The sequence below is a fragment of the Simochromis diagramma genome, unplaced genomic scaffold, assembly GCF_900408965.1.
Source record: "Simochromis diagramma unplaced genomic scaffold, fSimDia1.1 OVJJ01000715.1, whole genome shotgun sequence".
NCBI lineage: Eukaryota > Metazoa > Chordata > Actinopteri > Cichliformes > Cichlidae > Simochromis > Simochromis diagramma.
In genome coordinates this window covers 838,517-844,904 of record NW_024387128.1, presented here as the reverse complement: position 1 = coordinate 844,904, position 6,388 = coordinate 838,517, and the positions used below count along the sequence as shown (strand labels likewise).

General features: G+C 38.4%; 1 long non-coding RNA gene across 2 annotated transcripts; it reads left to right on the top strand.

Moving 5' to 3' along the window:
- Nucleotides 1-1,424: 1,424 nt before the first annotated feature.
- Nucleotides 1,425-5,344, top strand: LOC120743443. Of its 2 annotated transcripts, none has more exons than XR_005698196.1 (3): nucleotides 1,425-1,661; nucleotides 4,632-4,763; nucleotides 4,871-5,344. It is a non-coding gene; the product is annotated as an uncharacterized LOC120743443 (long non-coding RNA). The 2 variants fall into 2 exon arrangements; XR_005698195.1 differs by having other exon boundaries at nucleotides 4,632-4,767.
- The last annotated feature ends 1,044 nt before the right edge of the window (nucleotides 5,345-6,388 follow it).

The window sequence follows — 6,388 nt, the reverse complement described above, 5'->3', positions numbered from 1 at the left end:
CTGCCTCACAGTAGTTTAAACAGTTTGTGACTGGGGTGACTATTCTGAAGAATCTAAAATATAAAACATGTTTTTTGAGTTATTTCACACTTTTTGTTTACAATATAATTCCATATGTGTTCATTCATAGTTTTCATGCCTTCAGTGAGATTTTAAAATGTAAATTGTCATGAAAATAAAGAAAAAACATTAAATGAGAAGATGTGTCCAAACCTTTGACTGGTAGTGTATGGTTGGGATGATTGTCCCGTTGGAACACCCAATTGTGTACAAAAGATTCAACCATTTAGCTGCTGATTGAGATAAGGTTGAATAATTTGAATGGTCTTCCAAAGATCTTCTCATGCAACTTGAACACATCATCAGTGATGTAACCTGGAGTCTACCAACCGGTGTTTAGGGTCTACCAACATCAGACCCATCCAGGGGTAATCAGACCCTGGCTTGTGTCCAAGTAGCAGTTATCTTCCATGGATAAAACTTGGTCTCCCACCCCTCACTTCAGCATTCAGCCACTAGCCCCTCATACCATGCCCTCTTACACTCAAAGGCCTCCTCCATACAGTCTTCCCAGGGGACAGTCACATAACCTCCTCTTCTTTCAACTGCATTCTCCAGCTCACCCTATCCCTAGTTTTCTTCCGTCACATCAACCATCTGCATGCCTCTCTTCCCTGCATCTATGAGCCTCCTTTGTGGTCTTCCGCTTCTCACCTTGCTTGGCAGCTCCATATGTATAACCACTATCCCTCTGCTGCACAAACTACCTCAGCCTTGCCTCTCTGAATTTTCTGTTTCCAAACCTGAGATGTCCTTCATATATATTTATTTCTAAATGCTGATCAGTCCTGGTGAAAATCTTCATTGTTCACTGTCTTCAACTCTGCCAGCTTTTGTCTTTTTGTCATTGATTCTGTCTCCAAACAATATATCATAGCAGGTCTTACTCTTGACATTGTCTCCACTCTGCCATGTCTGCTCACTTTCCCTCATGTCTGCGGTCCATTGTTTTACCTGTTAAGCACAGGTATTTAAAAACCTTTAAAATGAAATGAAAACAACTCTTTTTAGACTGCAAGTTCTGCCATGGCACCAGTCCTCCCTTGGAAATGATTAAGAGGGTACTTAAGACAGTAGTCATCTATTCTTAGCCCAGGGCATGGAAACATTTTTTTCAACTTCAGATAAATAACATGTAAATAATTGTTATAGCCACTCCTATCAGAATCTGTTGCTCTCTTTTTTGTCCACCCAGTAAGGTCTAATTCATTATCTGTGATAACCGTAACCCTGTATTATGTTTTATACACTATTTAAAGACTCTTCAAATGGTTGCTCCATGCCTGAGTTCTATTCAGCTTCTGCACCTCTAAATAGGCCATTGCTGCTACTCTTCACTCTTACCAAACTATTTTTTGACCCATTGCCAGTGTCTATTTCAGTCCCAAAACTATCCCTTGGCATTCACCTTACAATGTTGGCTGTGAGCCCCTGACCAGCTGTGACACATGTCTTCACTGCAAGGACATGTTATTACCTTTTTGCTCTGGCCAACATCACAACTACTCTTCATTGCTCTACTTGAATAGAAAATTTACTCAGCAGGAATATGAAGCCTACAGCTATTAGTATGGATTTGATCCTTCTGCAGTTTGGGCCAAGTAAGGCAGTAGAATATTCTTTTTTTTCTTCTCCTATGGGTAATATAAAATAGTAATAGGAGAGGTGCACTTAACTCAAAATCTACCCAACTGTTATCTGCTCCATGTCAATGTCAGACTGCTTTAGGGACTTTCATTAAAACTACAAAGCTCTGCTCAACGAGTCATTTTAAGTTAATGATATTATTACTCCATACAATCTGGATTTTATGCTTTTAACTGGCACATGGTTAGATAACAGCAGCAGAGCAAAAATATTCAGTACACTTCTCTGATAGCTCCCAGCAAGTTTAATTTAACAGATCAACGTTTCAATCTAACAAAGCTCTTCATTGGGCATCTTTTTCTAGATACAAAGCAGAACAAGCAATGTGTAGGCACAAACATCACTCTGTGATGTGGCTGTGCTCTGCATGTATGAGAGTCAATCTACTGTCAGGCAGGACCAATCAGGGCAGAGGTAGATAGCGCTGATACATAGGAGACAAAACATATTTGCAAGAAAGGGGTGAAAACAGACTACTAAGCATGTAATATTCAACCTATATTGGAAACATACATATAATGGTTCTAAAATAACTCAAAATGTCAAAAGGTTTTAAACAACAACAAGAAAAAAAACAACTCTTTACATCCACTAGTTCACTGGTAACACATTTAGGGGTCAGTTTAGAGTTCAGGAGAGGGGCAGCTGCTCAAGCCCCTTCCCCCCCTCTGCACATGCTTGATGTGGTTGAAGTACCACTCACTCGATTCTGAGCGGCAACATAACCTGTATCAGAGTGGCTGGATGCTGACAAGGATTGGTGCACTAGTGTCTCTATAAATGGGAGCCTCTGCTAATAGTGACAACCAGAGCTCAACCTGTGACAGCTGTCTCCCATGAATAGCTCAGAGATGCACTGAATCTCAAGTACGGCAGGCCAAGCACCAACTACTTATAAGACTCATTACTTTTGATGCAGAGGAATAATCACCACTGTAGTTCACAGTTTTTGTGGATCCAGCTCTTAATGATAATGTGTTCAATTTAAAGATGAGTTTTGTTGTTTTCTTCTATAAGGCACGATATGCACTTTGAGCCATCTTACTCGGTCACAGTTACCTCACTTTCTTATTCTACTTCTCCTAGCTATTTGGCATGTAGCAATCGTGGCAAATTGCACCCTCTCACAGTAGGGGCTCGGCTCAATAATTCTGTTATATGCACATTATAATCCTTGAAATTCCTTTCCATACTCACATCAATGGCTGCCATGCATGCCATTATGGGCATTATGGACCATCCCACCATACTTAGTCCCATGGGAATGGAGTTGAGAGGATGTGTATGAAAGAACAGAAATATACCAAGCAACTACAACCACAGTGATCCTGGGGATGTTGGGAGCTGTAGTTACAGCCATCAGTTTGCTTTAGAAGAAAAAAGCAGGTCAGGGTTTATATGTAGTCGAAAATTAACACAATTCTGCAAAAAGTGGAAGTTTTAAAATGTTAATGATCGTTACTATGTATCCTGTAGAAAAAATATGTTCCAGAGATCCCCTTTGGAAAAGTACTGAAAAGTAAGTACATAAAATACAATCTATAAAGATTATAAGATGCTAGATTATGATAAGTAAGATGAAAATCCAGCTTAACATTTGTGCACTAAGTTCATCAAATGCCTGTCTTAAGCAAATGCTGTTTGTTTTGTAGGAAAAATACAGAAAAGGGTTCAGGTCAGTCCCTTAAAATGTGACGATATCAGGCTTGACTCAAACATTGCAATCAAACCTTGTAAAATTAAAGGTGCATTCAAAAATATACACTTCCTCAATTGATACTTATTGGTAAAAAAAATTATGACAATAGAAAAAGAACGCATTTACCAAATGTATTTAGATTAGGACAATATGTGATTCAAATATTGATTTAGTGCCTATTTTTGACACCTTGAGATTAAAACATATGGAGACAAATGAAATTTGCAGTAATTAGATTATTTTATTATGGTGATGATATAGCCTAATCTTAACAATGTATCATCATATTATGCAAATGTTAATATCTGTTGGTATTCCTATATTAGCCATCACCAGTTTGGTTGTCTGTATCTGTGTCTGAAAGTCCTACAGGATCTTAACCTGGTCATTGTCAACCTGCCCCAGGGGGCTTATTCCACTTTGACCTTGGTACTCCCAGGCCATACTGATGTTCCTGTATAGGGCTGGGTATCATCACTGATTTCTGTAACTGATTCAATTCGATTGATTCAACTCAATTTGACTCAGACAATCAGAAATTAGGGTATAATTCTGATCATTTATCAGTACATATCCATATTTTTATATCCATGTATAAAAACAAAGCCGACACTGTGAGTAAGACTTCATCAGATTTCAGCATCCTGGTAGGTGTGCGTACCGTTGGGTGAACAATCCACACTTTGTATTTACATCTTTTTGAGGAATGTGTTTACCTGCTCTGATTTGCTGTTTCAGCTGTTTGGTTATCGTTGAAATAGTTCCGTGTGCTTGAACCTGAGATTCTGGCGTTTCAGGTTTGAATGAATCGATATCGTATCATTCAAACTAAAATCTATTTGAATCGGGAAAATCGATTTTTTAACCCACCCATTATTTTAACCCACCCCTATGCCTGTATACCATACCAGCCACTTAGTCATGGCATTCCACATATACCCTGCCTGCTAGCATCTTGCACCCCTGCTGTTATGAGTTGGATTGTCTCAGGGGCATCTCTGCAAAGCCTGCACCTAGGGTTTTGCTTGCTCCTGTGCTGCCATCATTAGTGCTTCTGTGCTATTTTTCAGTCAAGCTTTCTCCAGCCATTGGTAGGATTGTTCAATATCACCAACGTTTTTTATGTGCCGGTGGTATTGCTCTGCCTCAGACTGAGTATTCAAAGCACCTAGCCAGAGTAACTGCCCTTTACGAGCATCAATGTTTGTCTTGTCCTTTCGTTCAGATTATATTTGCCAGCTGTGGATAACACGACAGCTCTCGTAACACCTCCAACACACACCTGTGAGCTAAGAAAGCAGACTTACCTGAAGCTCATTTCCAGACACTCATCCAAAAAGTCTGTCATATCGCGAATGTGGGTATGGATTACTGATTCATGATTCATGTGTGCTCTAGTTGCTGACTGATATATAATGTTATATTCTTGGACAATGTAATACATGAGTCTGTTTTCTACTGTAGGCAACAGAAGATGGCCAAGCTCAGAAGATTGGTGGTTTGACCTCTCATTCCTTTGACAATATGCTGAACCACAAAACAGCCTAATTTGTAAAGTCCGTGTTTTAAATGTTGCCAATAAAGTACTGTGCAAAAGTATGGAGTTACCCCTGATTTCTTTTTATTTTGTTTCAAAGGATCCAGGCTTTCTTGTATTTTTTTTTGACATGGTCTTGAGCAATTGTTCTCCAGGCTATTGCACTTTTCAAATCTAAGCTGTGCTGCCTTGTTCTTTTTAGAAAGAAGGTGCTTTCTCCTGGCAACCTTTCCAAACAGACTGTACTTGTTCAGTCTTTTTCTAATTGTACTGTCATGAACTTTAACATTTAACTTGCTAACTGAGGCCTGTATATTCTGAGATGTTGCTCTAGGGTTTTTGCAATTTCTCTGAGCACTGCGTGGTTTAGTTTGGCATGGATTTGCAGGGATGTGCACTCCTGGGAAAATTGTTATGTTTACATCTACCTTTACAATTTTTACCTTTTTGGCCACCCAAATAGAAATCTTCTACCAGAACTATCAGGACAAAATGCATGCCACATACCTTATTTAAAAGCTGTCATCTTCTAGCTTCTAAAGGTACACTAGTTTAGCATGAGGCTAAAATGCAGTATAACAGTAACAGTGCTTCTGAGTTGGTTGCTGCTAGCCTGATGGCTTTTTCTAATGTGAGCCAAACAGCTGACAAATGCCTTTATCATTAGCATTTCTGCCCCATATATTCCATTTGCTTTTATTCTCACCTCCTTCTCTTCTCTTCTTCTGAAGTTACACTCCAGCCATGGATTAAAATAAAGAAAGAAATAAAGAAATAAAAATAAAGTCAGATTTGTTTGCAAAATAATAAAATCTCTCCCATTAATATATCTATAGTACTCTGTTATTACACAAAGAAGAATTTTAGAGAAATTAGAAAGCAAGAAATTTAGAAAGCATTACATACTATGCAAATGATATGCAAGACTTCTAGACCAATTTTATAGTGTGATTAGTGTTTCTTAACTGAAGTTTCTGAACACTTTGAGAGCTTTCTCAAAGTGATGAATTTTTTCTGTTACACTTAAACAGTCTTGGCAAGTGTCTGAAATACATGTGCAGTGTGTAGCAAGCAGCAGTAACTAGACATTCACTCAGTTATAGCAGTTGTGACAGCAAGGAAACATTACATATCAAATATTTAATCAGAAACAGGTACTCTTTAAAAGATCCTATCACCCACTGGCGATATGTTCCACTAAACCTGTACTATCGACAATCAAGTTCCCAATTAAAACAACACTCTGCGTAACTGATGCAGGTCACATTTAAATTAGACATCAACTGAAATAGTTGTAACTTTTGTAATTGAATGCTAATTAAAAGTGTCAGTTTTTTATTTCAGTTTGACCTCAAGCAACGAAGGAGGAACTGAGCATTACTTGACATTTATCTCTAAATTGATTTATACACAGACCAGCTTTACAGCTCTAAAGAAGGCAATGA